The sequence below is a fragment of the Cydia strobilella genome, chromosome 18, assembly GCF_947568885.1.
Source record: "Cydia strobilella chromosome 18, ilCydStro3.1, whole genome shotgun sequence".
NCBI classification, from domain to species: domain Eukaryota; kingdom Metazoa; phylum Arthropoda; class Insecta; order Lepidoptera; family Tortricidae; genus Cydia; species Cydia strobilella.
In genome coordinates this window covers 6,268,377-6,285,802 of record NC_086058.1, presented here as the reverse complement: position 1 = coordinate 6,285,802, position 17,426 = coordinate 6,268,377, and the positions used below count along the sequence as shown (strand labels likewise).

Genomic DNA, 17,426 nt, shown 5'->3' with positions numbered 1-17,426 from the left:
AGTACACTAAATACACTGTGATAATAAAAGTTCCCGCCATCGTAAACCAAAACCTAGACAATCTAAAACTAATTTTTGTTTTTAAGTTGTTGTACTTGTTTGCTATCTTTATAGCTGGGACCATAAAACTAAGATTAACCGCACAAGCAGCTGTATTTTAAGTAAAAGTTGTGAGTTGTGAGTAAAATGTTATTGCTCACGATGTAATGAAGGGTGTTTAACTATTATTAAACTACGTAAATCCGTAAGGAGTTCGTTTAGGAGGTGCAAGCGCGCACTGCTTGCCCTTAGAGCTGGTCAAAGACGCCTAGTCTTACTAAGATGGCATATAGTCGAGAAATTCGGACGGGCACTGCCGTGGCGGGGTGGCCTAGGGGTTCATGGCGTTAGCCGCGATAGCTAAAGACGCCGGTTCGAATCCGGCCTTCACCACTGGAGGGCTTCGTCACTTTTTCTTTAATATATGACATCTATTACAGTTTTTTTTTATTATTAAACTAGCTGACCCGGCAAAATTTTCTTTTTTTTTCTCGATATTTTGCTATTCGTGATGAGGACGACTTTTAACAAAATCAGAATTTATTAAAAGCCGTCTTGGGTTATTAATTATTAATTGTGTAACTACACTTTATGAAAGGAAATTCATACATTAAATGGGTAGTTATGCACTTTTGCAGCTCGCTGTACCTGGACAGGAAAATGTTAGTTGAGCGTTTCTTTTTTTTGCCATTTTTTTATGTGACTTTTTTGCAACTTTTATGTTATTTCTACTCAAAATCAGAAGCTCTTTCGATCTTAATGGGATAAAAAAAATGTCCGAAGGTTTTTTTCCTATTGTATTACCATTTCCCCATATACTTTGTATAGCGGTAACAAAAAGGAAAGTTTGAAAAATGTATGGAAATTTTGGGACACTTTTTTCTCCTATAAGGATGAAAAGGGCTCGTGATCCTGACTAGAAATAACACAAAAGTGGCAAAAAAGGTAAAAAAAAAATGCAAAAAAAAAGAAACGCTTAGTTATCAATTGTCAAGTTGGGGCAATGAACGCCTGTCTTCAGTCGCTACATATTCCTGTGCAAAATGTAGGCGAGATTCCCAATTGTCCTTTGGTCTGAACAGCCAACTGACAAAATATATTGTATTAAACTTAATGTTTGATTATCTGCAATAGATGTTACAGATCAAAATCTCGTAATTTCTCAGAACATCTACATAGCATAGCTTGCAATTTCGCCTAACTGACCTTTGTAAAACACATTCGATAAATGCGTACATCAATGTCTCAGCAAAACTTATCTGCGGATCGCGATGATATAAAGACTGCGGTTCCGCGGATTAGAGAACAACTATTTATTACAGCCGCCCGCGGAATACCAGATGAAGCGGATAGATGCTTGTGCTCGTATTCTAAACAGAGGATATCATAATACGTTACGTGTATCCTGAGATGAAAGTGATGTATTAGGGCTTAGAGCTCAGCTTAGCGTAAACGTGTGAGGTAAGACTTATTACGTAGCAAAGTGTGATAGAATTTTCAGTTGCGTTAGTTGACGTGACGCAGAAAATGTCAAGGTCAATTTCGATGTTGTGACTAATTTAAATTTCTTACAACAATGTAGACGGCGGCATTGCTGCGCTGCAATCGTCGCTACTATCGTCATTGGACTGACACCCTCAGTTTGTAGTTTGCTATAAATATTCCAAACTGCCAAATAAGAACTCAGTGACAGCTTATAAAGACAAACTAACTTTGGAAAAAAACTATTACTTTAGTATTACGTCTATACCTTCCTCAAGAATCACTTTTGGTGAAAACCGCAAGAAGATCCGTTTAGTAGTTTTTGATTTTTATCGCGGACATACAAACAGACAGACGTGGCGGGGGCTTTGTTTTATAGGTTTATAGTAATGAATTACTAGTTAAACTATAGAATACTCAACAAAATGTATTACTATCGTAGAACGTTCATTCATTGAAGATTCTTGTTTAAAATTTAGCGAGATACAATTATGGCTATCTCATTTTACTCTAAATATAGCCACCTGCCAACGTTTGTTAACAACACTAAGTCATAATGAAGTAGGTAATCACGCAGAACAATGTGTTTACAACAACTAATGTGCCCTTTGAAATCGCAAACAACGTCATTATTCCTGTACTTAATTTAAATTTGAAACGTAATATCTTCAGCGCCCGAAAATACAAATTAGGCACTTATTACATTACACGGCCCTGTTGTAATTCTGTACGTATTTGTAACATTAATTCCCAACTGTTTACCCTGGCAATTAATGTCTAACATAATGAGTTAAGATAAGGCGGAGAATCTCGCAAATGCCCTGGGATATTGTTTACAGTGTACGTTTATATACTGCTATTGTATCCTTATATATTTAACCCGTGCACAGGCCCGAATAACACCACAAAATTTAACCACATCTTGTATTTTTGACGGTATTAAGTCCCCGGCAAGCTCAGTTCTCTTATAAATTTTAAAACGACTAGCTAGATTGCTCTGATCTTTGTACTTAGAATAGGATAAGGTATACTCGTATCTATGCCTGTAATTAGTTTGTGTAGCATCAGATACTTACCATAGTAAAAAAAAATACAGCGAATTTAAGTTTTTCATACAAAACTTGTTTTTGCTCTATTTCATTTAATATTGTCTTCGGTTATTCATGAAATAAAACTATGAAAACGGATTATATCGCGTATATTGAATTTATAATACATTGTCGAACGTCGGGGTGTATTATAAATTCAATATACGCGATATTGGCCTACACTAGTACTAGCACCCAAAAGAAAAGGATGAGTATAGTTTTTTTGTTCTTATATACTGACAATTTGGTTTGACCAACTATAGGTTAAAATTTGTAGGGTCATTTGGCCGAAGCTGTATAACGGACTGTAATTATCTAACCAGGAGGCGTAGTGGACTGTGAAATTGGATATGATTTGTAGTTCGAGTTGTGCCGTTCCCGGGAACGTTCTCCATTTTGTATGGGGAACGTTCCCGGGGACGGCACAACTCTATTTATATGTAGTTCGACGCGTTTATACGGTAATCTTCACAATAGCAATATCTAGTACCTACGTTAATAATTTAGTTATGGCATGGCGCGCTTTGTTGCTACAAATGTGCTACGAATATTAGAGCGAAGATAATCAAGGGCGTATTGAAGGTAGTAATAGTAATAGTTATAGCAAGAACCCTATTTTGTCATTACGTTGGCTCCATTGTCTATATAATAGTCTGGGTAACGATAATATGGGCTATCGGGTTATCCTATATTAATTAATAATATTAACTTTGTTGTGTCGTATTCAAGAATAATGCCGTAATTTAATGAAAATGAGAATCGGTCTTTGACTCTTAACTCATCTCGAAAGTTATTTCGAGATACTTTAGAGTAAAGAATGATGTATGTTTCAGTGCTGATAGTAGTTTACCCTGTCTGTATCTCCGCTTTCAAGATAATTATCTCAAGTACATACGAAAGGATCAATCACAAAAACTAATCCTTTTAAGGTGACATTCGGATGTCAACCGGAGCCGCATTAGGGATAACTCACGTTACAACGATCCGGGTCCGGACTAAAGCGTCCGACAGTTATTTTTCTATAGAAACATCACGTGATCACCGACTTCCTGCAGAAAACGATGTGCCAGATGCCTCGGCCCGGATCCGGACCTCATCCAATGATGCAACTTTAAAGCGGCGGCGTTGATGTTGTCGCTGTATCTGTTAATATCGTTGACAAAATGAGTGGCGTTCGCCAGAACTATTATATAATCTGTGCCGCCGCATTACTGCCACATTATTTATGACGTTTTATCAAGAAAATTGACAAATCTGTGGCGGTATCAACGCCGCCCCAGTAATGTCGCGCTAGTAATGCAGCTGCAGTTGGCATCTGAATGTCACCTTAATAATTAGCGACATAGTTCATAGAACTGTTCCATAACATTATATCTGACTTTTCCTAGTTAGTCCACTGAAGCTTTCAATGGTGCTTCAATCGAGCATTTTTAAATACTTACTTCTTTTGGTTTAGTTTCAGAAACTTTTTGGGTGTTTGTGACTAAGTTCCCTTTTCGATAAATTTCATCCGGTACCGATACCTAATAACTAATTTAACAAAACTTCCGAGAGACACAGACATATTAAATATACACGGGTCACTCACGTATACATAAAACGTAAATGCGTGTTACCTATTTTAAAATGTTTAACTTAACCTTTGATTTAACTAAACCTTTAGCCATTGACATTTTTCAAGCATTAATGCAACTTAATACATGTATAATGTTAAACACTGAATGGGCGAGTAGTGTTTTGATTTGGAGCGTGCCCTGTCACGTTCCCGGGCGGAGTGGCTGCGGCCGCTCCGCCATCTTGAAACGTGACGTCGAGCACTCGTTGACGCTTCCCCATTTAAATTCGCCCTCTTTATTCACCAGCTATTTTATTTAAGAAACGGCGGATCTAATTTATTGGAGGACCTATTGTTGATGCATTGTAATGGACGCGGCGTATATTTTTTTGTTCAACATTAACGAGGAACAAGGGTGGGTAAGAAATTCTGCGAAAGCTTCAATTGCATTTTTCACACGGCTGCCTCTAGCTCGTTTACAATTTTATTATGGGAAAAGAAAGCGAGGAATTTTGTGACTTTTTAACTGAGTTAAGGACTTGTCTGTCGCGTGCGGGCGATGTTTTGTTCGTTAGTACACATAAAACCCGTTGTAAAGCTTTAGTTTTAAGCTTTTAATTCTCACCACTGATTCCATTTCAATAAGGCTGCTGTGGGTATTTGAGTAGGTATGTGTAGGTATTCAGTCTTGGACATATTTGGATTACCTACTCTTATGTGTAGGGAATCATGTGTATATTTTTTTTGTAAATGATATGTCAAAGGTTATTGAGTGGTTCTGTTTTAACTTGTGTAGTAAAATTATTAATTATATGAACACAGGCTGTTACTAATGTCCACAAGCGTAATGATTTTTGTTTTAAAATCTAGGTATATACTTAGTACCTATATAATACTGCCCATATAATCTTACTGTCCCATTATGTGCTTTACGCGTTTTGCGAATTATTTACACTGATTTTCTCAAGTCCCTTTCTCAATATGAAACAAAAGATAAGTAGGCCATCTGTCTACCGTCACTCAAAGCATATTTCTCTCTAAACAAAACGTTCTTTTCTATTCCAAAAACGCTACTCATCACGGCAGACAGGGAAAGGGTGAGCCGGAGGGATAATAAATTCCAGTCAAGAGAGGTGACTTACCGACCCTGGAGTCAGTTTTTTTCTTTATATAATATAGTAGGCAAACGAGCAGACGGATCACTTGATGGTAAGTGATTACCGCCGCCCATGGACACCCGCAACACCAGAGGGGTTGTGAGTGTGATGCCGGCCTTTAAGATGGCAGTACGCTTTTTTCTTGAAGGTTTGAAGGTCGTATCGGTCCGAAAATACCGCAGGTGACATTATTTTCCTAGGTATGACTTACTGTTGTTTAATTATGTCCCATTGTTTCAGGACAACAATGGCTGGTTCTTGGAACAACAACTCGCAAAGATTGGCCGGTCTGGGCAGTCTAAGTGCGGTGTATAGATAGCAATCTGAATCCTGGTGTATATAAAAGCACTAGACTAGAAGATTAGCCACGCAGACATCTCATTTTGTAAGTTACAATTTCGTACTTTGTAGAATAAAATCAGATATGAATAACAAGTAACAGATACTCGATTTAAGATTCGTAAGTCGTAAGTATATTGAGTTGAGTTTTTAGTGTAATACGTTTTTAAATAATGTAAAATTTTGACAAGCAAAGCAAATAAGTGCATTAAATATATTGTTATCTCAAAATGTGTCATTTGTGTAGATAGATTGTGAACTATGTCAGCCAAGCGTTAAGGCGTGTGGCTTCCAAACTGGAAATAATGGATTCAAACCTCAACCCTTTCCAGTGAGTTTCTTGGCACTTATGTACGAAATATCATTTAATATTTAGTGGGTTAATCTTTGATGATGGGAAACTTCATATTATTAAGAAACCGCACTATACCCAATATAGGTACCAGTTTTTCCTCCGAATTTGAAGTATCTACGCTCCGGTAAAAACTAGTGCCTGCTCCAATATTAGAAGTCAGGTTGTTAAGCGAAAGCTCGTGAGTTAATAAGGATGGACAAGGATGTATTCAATATTAGTTTCCTCTGAATACCTAGTACTTACATAAACTCTAGGTACGTGTAGGTACTACGTACTTTATATGCAACGTTCACAACAACATTCGATACACGTAACCTAATAAAATGAATTACCTACACCCAATCTATCGATTACCGCGAACTGAACCTAATCAAGCGTATAAACTAAACCAACAACTTCATTTACCTACTAGTACATAAAACACACATCACGTTCAGTTCATTAATTAACTTCGGCCTGAATTTACTTTATTAATACAGATAAATGTTATTATCATATTTTATGGAGCAAGTTTGCGCTCGTAACTCAAGGAAACCGTCATAAATGAGATAGATTCGAAAATGATCCGCGCCATTGTAAAAAGAGGCTCGAGGAAATTAGTTTTTCTTTCTAAAGAACGGTTTTAATGAAAGTGATTATTTTCTGTACCATTCTGAAATAAATTAACCCTTTTACCAACAAAAACAGATAAAATTTCAAAGCGACCATTTTTTGTGACTAAATCCTTACAAACATTTTTCGTCCTCAACGAACATCGGTTGCTAATGTATCTACATGTCGCATGTAGTGACTAAAAATTCACGAGTAAAACCATAAAATCGTTATAGTTAGTGACTGCCAGTCTTGTTGGCAATAATGCTGTGTTGGTAATAACTCATTCATTGCTAAGCTACGCTCATAGCGCTAAGTCGTATTCGTATCCCATAGCACAGATTTCCTGAGAGAGTAGGGAGGGAGGGAGTTCGCTCTGGTGTTTATTAAAAATGCTTCTTAGTAAGGGCTAAGCATAAGTCGTAATTATCTATTCTAGTATTCTCCAGGATAACAGCTTTTCATTATTTTCTGATACAAAACGCTGCTTACTTAGCGAATATCGCTATCGAAATTGGCTCGTGACCAGACGTTTCCAGTGCAATGTGACAGAACATTATCAATTACAGTACATCAATATTACGTACTATTTTTATTTCGGTGGGATGCAAATTTTGTCCATTGCATTTGAATCAGAATATACCTTCAGCCTATTTATTTATGCCATCAAACCAGGCAACTTTATAAATGGGGGCACGTTAGTAATTTTTGAAACCAGTTTGCACAATTCCGATGAATTTTACAACTCTAGGGCCGGAGAAAGGTAATTAACCTGGCCAAATCTATTTCATAGAAAAACTAGTTTATAAACTAATTCCACTTTAATTCCTTGTAACAAACGCGGTAAGGATCGGCCACACCGCTGCCAAAATACGGTGACAGTACGGAATCGCAGTGACGTGCCGTAAGCGTCACGATTTTATCGCATGTCCTATTGCCCTCCACACCTCTGTTCAAAATATGCTAATGGTGCGGAATTGCAGTGACTTAATATAAACGTCAGAACTTTACCGCATGTTCTCTACTCCGCTGCTCAAAATACGCTGACGCATCATAGTTTCGCATGAGGCACGACACGCTTTTTTAAAAATTATAAAACTCAGTATCAAGCTCATCCCCCACATTTTATTGATGAACCAGCTACAGGTGCCACGCAAAAAGAATTAATTTTAAATTGCTGCGATCGTCATTAAATTCGCCCAGTCCTCGGCCCGGTCCCAATAGTTGTCGGAACCCCAATTTAAGCGGCTGAAAAAACTTTTCCTTTCCTCGTAATCCGCTGAGTCGGCCAGGCCTAATTGATAGCTTATCATTAGCTCGGCCTACACACTCACCCGTACTGTAAGGGTTGTCATCGAAAGGTTTGAGCATAAAGTTACTAGAACAGGGGTGGTATTCGACAAGCGATAATTGACGTATCGTGTTGAGCACCCGTTAATGTGGGAAAAACAAGATATAATATAACAAGGCCAGACTTATATCGACGTGGATATGAACCTTAAATATCTTTTGTATTGTTGTTTGTGTTGTTGATGTTGTTGTTGTTTGTGTTGTTGATGTTGTTGTTGTTTTGTGTTGTTGTTGTTGTGTGCTGTAAGGTAATCACGGTTCATATCCCGTTCGATATAAGTCTAGTGAAACTAACAAAACTGTTAAAACAAGGCTACTTAAGTAACGTCATAGATAAGCCACGTTTTATAAGATAACAACAAAGGCCAAGTCTTTTGGATATACATTATATAAATATATAGAAACGGAAAACATGAAATATTCATCTAATATGTCGTTTACGTGTAGCCCGTGTAGGTACGTCTAACTTGAGTACCCAGTTTAACAATAGCAAAACTACTTATTGCGGTAGATACCTGACGATAAGTAACGGATGACCCTTTATATAGGTGCCATTCATTTATTAAGTAAGATGATTTAGGGTGGGGGGGGGGGGGGGGGTTCGACCATGTCTTATTGTTTCTTACAAGGGGGTGGGAGGGGGTTTTAATAGTTCTAACGTAATATCACAAAAATGCGCGAAGTTAAGATTATACTTTGAAAACCCAATGTTCCAGAGATGTTCTAGAGGCAGATCCACTTTCTGAGTGGGTTTTGCGCCCCTGGACTGATCAAAATCTTATGCAAAGTTTAATGATAAACGAACATACTACTACTATACTATTTTTTATTATAGAATTTATTTGCTGCCATTTCTCAACCCACCAACGGAGCGGCAGCTGACCTTCATGAGGGTTCATCAATTTCATCATACATAGCCGTTATTAACCGCTATACGAGTTTTCGCCCGGGAGGCGATGACTGACGAAATTAGCGCCGAAATTTAAAAATAAATTGAAAAATACTTATACATAGTTTACCAGAACTTGAATTTGGACCATAGTTGTGGACTAAAGTTACCTGAGTTTACGGTAATTAAAAGTGACCTGTACATATCTAAAAAGTTTTATTACTAACTTTTCTACGATCCGCTTCACAAACTTTCATTGCCGTTCTAATATTTTTAGAAGCCACCGAATGGTTGTTCCCCGAAAAACCTGCCTCGCTATACATCCAGAGCTGAAAACATTTCTGGCTAAAACCGCAAATTCAGAGAAGTTTAGTTACTAGGAAACTCGTTTGATTCTCTCAATGTTCACCTGTTCTGAGAATAGTGACTTCATCTAGACTTGTTTAGAGAGTTCCTATTTTATTTTATGTAGTACATTAAAAGCAAAGAACATTTTTCCTTTAAGGACCTACATGTAGAAACGTAAAATACATTTCATCATATCATGTCCCTATGTATTAATTAAAATCTAGATTGTTCGTTCTAGATAGTAAATTATATTACCCGAAGCGGAGTGTTTTTTCCTTTCCATTGTGTATATTAGGTATTCCTACTAGATAACGCTTTTATACTTTTCGGTTATGTTAAGTTTCAAAATGTTATGAAATATGTAACTCATTATATTAACGAACATATGTACATATATTTTTTTGTAAATGTAAAATGTGACCTGTAAAATTTGCTTTTACCAATTGTTCACGCGCCTATGAGGCGTGAACTATATTCTTGATTTTATTGTTGTAATAATGATAACTTGTTATTATAATAAATCAGAATATTATTTATTGTATTTTTACATTGAATGTATTGACATTTGTCTTATTGTTTTTATAGCGAATGTTTTATGACATATATTTAAATCATAGTTTTATAAGTAGCATCCGCGCTAGACCACAAAGGTTGGATCGCTAACACCAATAAAGTTCTGTATTCTGTTCCATACAGGCTGTTCTGTGCATTTATACATATTGATTCTAGTCAGTGTACTGTGACCCACTAAAGGATAATTGGTCGGCATTAGCGATCTCGCCTGCCTCGGACGTTGAATCAGTACGCCAACTCAGCTTATTTGGGCGATAGGGCGACTCATCAAAATTTGTTATAACGGCACTTGGGACGGCCAACGTCGTTGTCACCGCCACTTCGGGAACTTTGCGAAACTATTCTATAGGGCTTACCTAATATCGTTGAGTATTGTGGAAGGTGCTAACTTTGGGGAAACTTGGATGCTTAAGGAGTATATGGTTCTATTATTATGTAAATATGCCTAGTAATTCAATATCTGGATTACGTGAACAGAAATCACTTTGGCAGAGTCTATATGGCTTAAGTAATATACATTTTTATACTAAACCCAGATATTGTAGAGGTGTGCGTGCCAAACAAGAATAAATACGTGTAGGTGCCCACTTGAAAGCTAAATTTTTTCTTTTTAACTACAAGTACATACATAACTAATGTCTAAGTTACGCGAGATCTACGAACTGACCGTAGGTAGTAAGAACACTAAGAACCATTATTTATGAGAACATCGTCGGTACCCAGGGACCTCCCTGGGTACCGACGATATGGGATAATGAATATTACCTAATAGTCGTTACATAGAGTTAATATGTTACTGCTATTCGCAAGGTCAAGTCGTTCACTGTAATATAAAAATATTAATTTATCAATATGCCGGCTTCGATAAAAAACGTATCCGTTACATTTCAGTAGTATGTTTCATGCATGCCTTTTAATAAGTAAATCTGTGAGAATATAAATTTAACCCTCCTATTTATTTAACGGCATGCTTAACCTTTGTATGTGCGTGGTGGTCTAAAATCGTGTGTCCAAACCTCGGGCCTCGGTCGTGACACATAGAGCAGAGAAAAATGTCCTAAAAATACCAGAAGATGACTAAACATTCGGTCATAAGGTTAGTTATATCAGTTATATGTACTTATTTTATGGTTCAGTTTAGCCACATACCTACAAACAACAGTGAGATTATACCTAATACTGATAAGTATGTACAGCAAGCTGCAAAATTACGTGGAGTATGAACGAATTCATTATTATTATTATTATTCATTTATTTCCATAAGACACGGTACATAGGTGTTACAATGAAATATTACTGCCAAACTGCGAAACAGTTTGATGGCAGTTAGTTGAGCTCTTGTAATACATTTGTGTCAGTTAAATATTAACATGCTGTACTATTTTAACTTAATAACTAAGCATGCAAAATTAATCCTAACTATTCTGTTAGGCCTTCAGGGCCAGCAAAGACGGGTCCACTTTTTATATGTTTTCATAATAAGCTGACCAGTCTCTACTGCTCCTGTGGGCAATTATCTATTAAATATTTTCTAACACATGTTTTAAAAGTACGTGGGCTTATCTTATCATCAAACAATTTAAGAGGCCGGTGTCGATTTTAGTCGCAAAAATGTAAAATTGATAGATTTAGTCGGTGAAATTGTATACCTTTTGTTACCTAATTGAAATAACAAGTACTGGTTTCTATTAGCGCATCTTCTTATCTTACCTTTTATAAGATCAATTTGTTGAAAACAGACTCACTAAATTAGTAATGTTTGCTTTTCTGATGGACGTTTGATGATAATGACGCGGGCAAGTGGAAAGGAAAATTATGTGGTTATTTCTTTCATAAAACATACAAGAAAATCTGAGGGAAACAGGTACTTAGTGAAAATCCGTGCTCTCTTTTTTACGACGCTGTATTTTTCGGAGCGCGCCACGTTTGTTTATCTTCCATATTTCGTGTCTTTCGTAACATTTTTTTTATGTCCCACTATGATTTCTTGTAAATTTCTTTTCTATTTTGGAAAATGTGTCATAATATTACAGGTAGGTAAGATAAACGTTTTAGTGCTCGACATTCTAATGCCGATAATCGACACAGTGCTAGCACTTCTATTGACAATGAAGAAAAGTTTATACACAGAACATGTATGATCACGCTCTCACGCCTCGTGATTGTAGAGCCATTTAGGGTCCTAGCTACATTAGTTATTCAATACTTACGCTATGGAAAGTCCAGTTTAGCTAGAACCCTAAATGGCTCAACAATCACGGAGCGTGAGTACCCGCTTTGCACTATTGCAGTATTATTACTTTCCAAAATTGGATATTAATGTAAAAAAACTATTTACAATGCATATAAATATTAGATGTAACCCGTTGGGGTAATTAATATCAAATGGAATAGCCGAAAAACTTGCCTGTGGTGTGGATATTAACGTAAGTAAAGTATCACTGTCTTAGTAGTAGGTAGCTCATAGTGGTGGTGCTGCATCAGGTGCTATCACGACTGCAATTGTAAACTGAAATAGACGTAATATACTGCTAAAGAAAACGTGACTAAGGCTTCCAAATCTTCCAATGGCTGAGGTCGGAAACGAACCCGCGTCTTCAGCTTATGCGGCTTCCGTCATTACCCCCAGCCCAGGCCACCCGGGCACGGCGACACCCGTCCTCTGTCCGAAAATGTTCCATTTTTATTTAAGGCGGTTCCCTGAGCCAGAAGGCGAAAAATCTCCTTATGTGATCCTGTTTTTCTAAGAGGCGTTGATATTCGTAGACGTGGAAAAAATATATGTAGTTCTTGACTATATTATCTTTAATATCATAGCTTCCGATACACGAATTATGATACTTCGCTCGATACAATTAATTCCCAAAGTAACTCTAACTCGGACTTTTAATCCAACTTTACTCGGTTATTTATTATGTGATACTATAAATAAAAAAAGAAGAAAAAACAATCTTAACTTAAATAATAATTTCATAGCTTTCGAATTTCGATATTGTAGGGTAACGTTTTTAAAATAAAAAAAAATCGACAAAATTCGATCAAAATTGACACTTGGCGCGCATGATTTTTCCCGTTCTTTCTTGCGAAATGTGACAGAGACAGCGGCAAACCGACGGAACAGCCTTAAATAAAACTTTTTTTTAAATTCGGAGCTCCGTCAAATATTTCGCTTTTCAAAAGGGTTCCGTCGCCAAAAAAGTTTGAGAACCGCTGGTCTATACCGTCGTTACCCGGCATGGATGGCGAGTGCACGTGAATGTCTACGCAGAGAGCCAAAGCAATGCTGCATATGCCTTCGGTGTGTATTGACCTTAAATTGAACAAGTCTTCCAATGTTTTTATTTCTTATTAATATGTTCAGAATAAAACCCCGGAGTATCATAATAAACCCCTTTTCTATGGAAGCATCCACAAACACATTTACGTCCGTAATAAAGACATCAACGCCTGCTCTCTATTTATACCTCGTTAACTGCCCTGGGAGAAACATAGTTATGCCCGCCGTAAATCATACTTAGTTATGCTACGTAAAGTCCTTATAACTTATTTTACAGCTTACTAAAAGCTTAGGTATAAAGCCACGAAACTTAGGCCTGCTAATGAAAGAACGTAGTTATGCGTTTCATATTCAAATCAATTATTTATTTATTTCGAATCATAAAAGATCCAAAGTGTTAGTAGGTACAACAAATCTTAGGTTAGGTTAGTGACATACAATTACAATTTACAACATAATTCAATATACATAACACACATAGGTACAATAAATTATAAAATAAAATACAATAGTAAATAAAATATAAGCAATCTAGATGCACCATTTCTTAATATCTGTTTCTGCCACATGTAGACAATTCCAGTGTTTGAGTAATGGTGCATCCATCTTACCTGCCAACGTTTTCAGGATACTATAATATTGTTACTGCCACTAGAGACTAAGTGACACATAAGTGACCCGGAAACACGGACCCGGTTCCGCGTTCATGAACCGGAATTTAATAAAGATATGTTTTATTTTCTCGACGTTCTGTATTGGACTGCTGTTAGCACAAGATGACGATCGACTCACTTATTGCTTCATATAAACGTGAAATAATATTGATGTTCAGGTATATCCGTTCGGATTTAATAAAAAGTTTTGGTTATCTGTATTCAGGAAATTTGCCGATATTGTAATATAATTTCAAATAAAGCTAAGTAATATATTATTCCATCCGGTATAAATGAGATATCTTTTGAACGTAAATAGCCTGAAGCTCTTTAATGAAACAGATGTTCCTAAACTAATCTTTCACGCAGCCACAAGGCTAAAACATACGTGCATGCCTTATTTTAAACTTACCTATGACGTGCTGACACCGCCATCCGATTCAATCACAAAATACGCCGCTTATACATATCACAATCGTAGTAGCACATGGGTTCTACGCGCGACCGTCAGCTGTTCGCCGTACGCACGCCGCCTGGGCAGCGACCACTTTAAAGAACGAGAGTTCTAGGCGGGGGATTGGTATTTATCAATGATTTTAGGTTATATTTGCGTTCGGCGGGGCGTGTTACGTCATCGTTCGTCGAAGCGGGCGGCCCCGCCGCGCTTGCCGCCACACTAATCAGTAATCGTTGTCGGGAAGGGAGGCTGCGCTCCCGCCCGCGCCCCGGACCCCGCACGTAGCGTACCATATAGGGGTGCAGATGCTGAAAAAGGTACAATTCGAGGAAAACGCTCATGCTGAAACGTGCAGCGTAAACAAATAAAAGCATTGCTTGACACGTGAAATCCCGTAGCACTGGGTATTGTATTTAAGGCCTCATTCGATACTAGTTTTGTATGAAAAAAAAACGGTAATTATAAAAGAAAAACGATACCGGTATGGACCGCTTATTATAATTAGATAAATGTAGGTCTAACTAGTTTTTTTTATGTCTTCTCAAATATCAATTATTGAAATGATTAAATCATCAGAAAGTGTATAAAACCGTTTTATATACTTACCTACAATTCTAGACCTGAAATATATTACGTTCGCATCAAACAAAATAATTTTAATTAAACTTTAAGTCAAAACATCACTTTAATGAAGCAGTATCAAGCTCAAACTTATTATCATACAATTTCATTCAGGTTTTAAATGACAAATTAGGTCTATAATGTACCCAAAACGACAGTCATATTTAAACTCGACAGACGGGGGCTGTCTACACGCGCTCATCAACACTTAATCTATGGCGGCTATAGGATCCGAATTTTCAGGGGTGACACACTCCCATTAAATATTCATTCTCGTATTGTAAATTAGTGAATTCTAGCAGATAATAGGGTGCTGTGTTAAGGGAAGTGGAGAATTAGCGGATTGGGTTGTGGCAACCGGGGCAACCCTGGAACCGTAGGTACAGTTAGTGGCATAATAAGTTGGGAAAGTATAAGTGACAAAAAGAGAGAAGGTTTAGTAGGTCAGTCTTATTGAATTGTTGTTGCATTATATGATCGTATTTTATTAAGATAAACAATTAAAGTACTTATTCAACGTTTTGAAGCCGATTGCACAGATTTCGTTAAATATCTAATTAAGGATGTTTTTTCACCTTACCCCCCTAGCTCCCAAAGGCTAATTATTTTGTAGGCCTTCATGTTATAGAAGGCGCTTTGTTAAAGCACTTTCAGACCAATTATCACTTTGTAATTAAATCAGGTTTTTAGTCGTGACTTGTGAATTAATAACAGCTTTAGAGTAAAAGTGAAAAGTGAAATTATAGCGTTTTTGCAATCTTCACAAGCAAGTTAATTTATGCTTTTTATTAAAAACTTTAAATAAAGTGTCTATTTTTCGGCAACTAGTAAGATTTATCCCGAAATCGCGAGCCGCATGCGGTTCTTGGGAGTTACGATTGCGGCTCTTTTAGATTCCTAAAACTGGTTATTTCTACTACGGTTGGCTCTTTTTCTCAAAAGTTTGCCGGCCCCTTTGAAAATGGGAATTATCTATAAAACCAGAACACTCCATATTTAAGCAATACTTACACTACTGCCACGCTTTCCTAGGCATCTTGCTACAGTAGAAAGTGCCTCTAGTTTAGTCCATATTTGATATTTTCAAAATTTCCCCCTTTTCGCGTTATCCTAATGCGACTTAACATACATAGGACATGAGAAATTGCCCCAACAAACAAAAATTGTTACAACGGTTTGATATATGCCACCAAAATTTTGGGATATTCAAATTAGAATGTGAATTATTACTGCGGTTGTTTTCAGAGCACCCCTTTGTGTCTTTATTAATGACCTTGAACTTATACGAATTTGCAAAAGCACAAAGGTTTTTAGCGGCTCCTATACCTACTATTTACATCAGTTATACTTATAACGCAGCAAAATTATACCTCAACACCAATGGCAAAAGTCATTCAAAAATTCAGAAACAACAATATAAGAATTTATAAGTCTAAACGCTCATTTTAAGTTTAAACAATAGGATATTCTTAAATTACAAATAATAATTTTCAGCTCATCAGCGTTCATAAAGCATCTTAATGTACCTACACTGAGTGAGACTTGAAAATTAGTTGTTAAACAAAGTTAGTCGACCCTGGGCCGCGCAAGCGCTCTACGCCGACTCGAGAGATCTTCAGGGCTGGTATTGCAAACGCTTACCGACTAAAAGAGAGTCGAAAATTACATATAACCAGTAAAAGTAAGCTCTCTGATTGTGAATAGTCGCTAGGAGTCCTGAGGTCACCGCAGATTGGCTAAATCGAGAACTTAATTCGCTTATAATCACGCAACCAATTGGAATATTTGGAATACACAGTGGTTAGTCACTGCGCTTGCTGAGCATTAACTGCTAGAACCAGTGTAAGCTTAGTCTCTTATTACATACAGTTGGTATGGCTCTCAAGGCTAAGTTATAACAGACTTGAGCTGCTTGAGGTAGATCATTTTGTGAATAGCTGATCTTTTAAAATTCAATGAGAAACTGCAGCGACACGACGACGGTTCGGTTGTGGCTACGGCCGATAAAGGCGTGTATCCATCAGATGCGAAAATACATTATAATAGTTATGCATAGAATACATCGGGGTAACATTTGGGGTATTAGAAATTATAATTGGAGGACGATCTTAACGATCACGCTATACAAAGAGTAAACTAAGTAAATGTAAACATAGCAGAGAGCTGTAACGATGATCGATACTTTACAGGAGGGGGGAGCAGATTAACTACTTCAAAGGGAACGAAATCACGGACAGAAGCTACTTACTGTTCCTAATGTTCCTATTGCAATAATAATTGATGTCAATAGGCCACAAAATCATTAAATATGTACTTATAAAGAGTATGTAACTTAAATTGGGTCGCAATATAATATAATGAAATTCCCTTTCCCGTATCAAGGATAAGGGGGTGCACTGCCTGTCACTACAAAACCATTCAACTCTGGAGGGAAAAACCAGGTTTGAACCATTCCAAAGCGCTTATCAAGGCCTTCAGCAAAAAGGCGTCTTCGAGCGCCTTGGCGCTGCCTAGGAACCAACTGCGCAACTTGGTTAGGGTGCTTACCGGGCACTGCGGCCTAAATAAGCACATGCACACTATGGGGAAACGTGACATGGGGCGGTGCAGACTCTGTATGGAGGCAGAAGAGACGCCCCTACACATCCTCA

General features: G+C 37.2%; 1 long non-coding RNA gene across 1 annotated transcript in view; it reads right to left on the bottom strand.

The window, feature by feature from the left end:
* LOC134749454 (uncharacterized) overlaps window positions 1-14,439 on the bottom strand; it is a 128,989-nt gene extending 114,550 nt beyond the window's left edge. Inside the window, exon 1 of the long non-coding RNA XR_010128493.1 lies at window positions 14,110-14,439. This is a non-coding gene — a long non-coding RNA (uncharacterized LOC134749454). The remainder of the gene's footprint in view (window positions 1-14,109) is intronic.
* Between the last annotated feature and the right edge of the window lie 2,987 nt (window positions 14,440-17,426).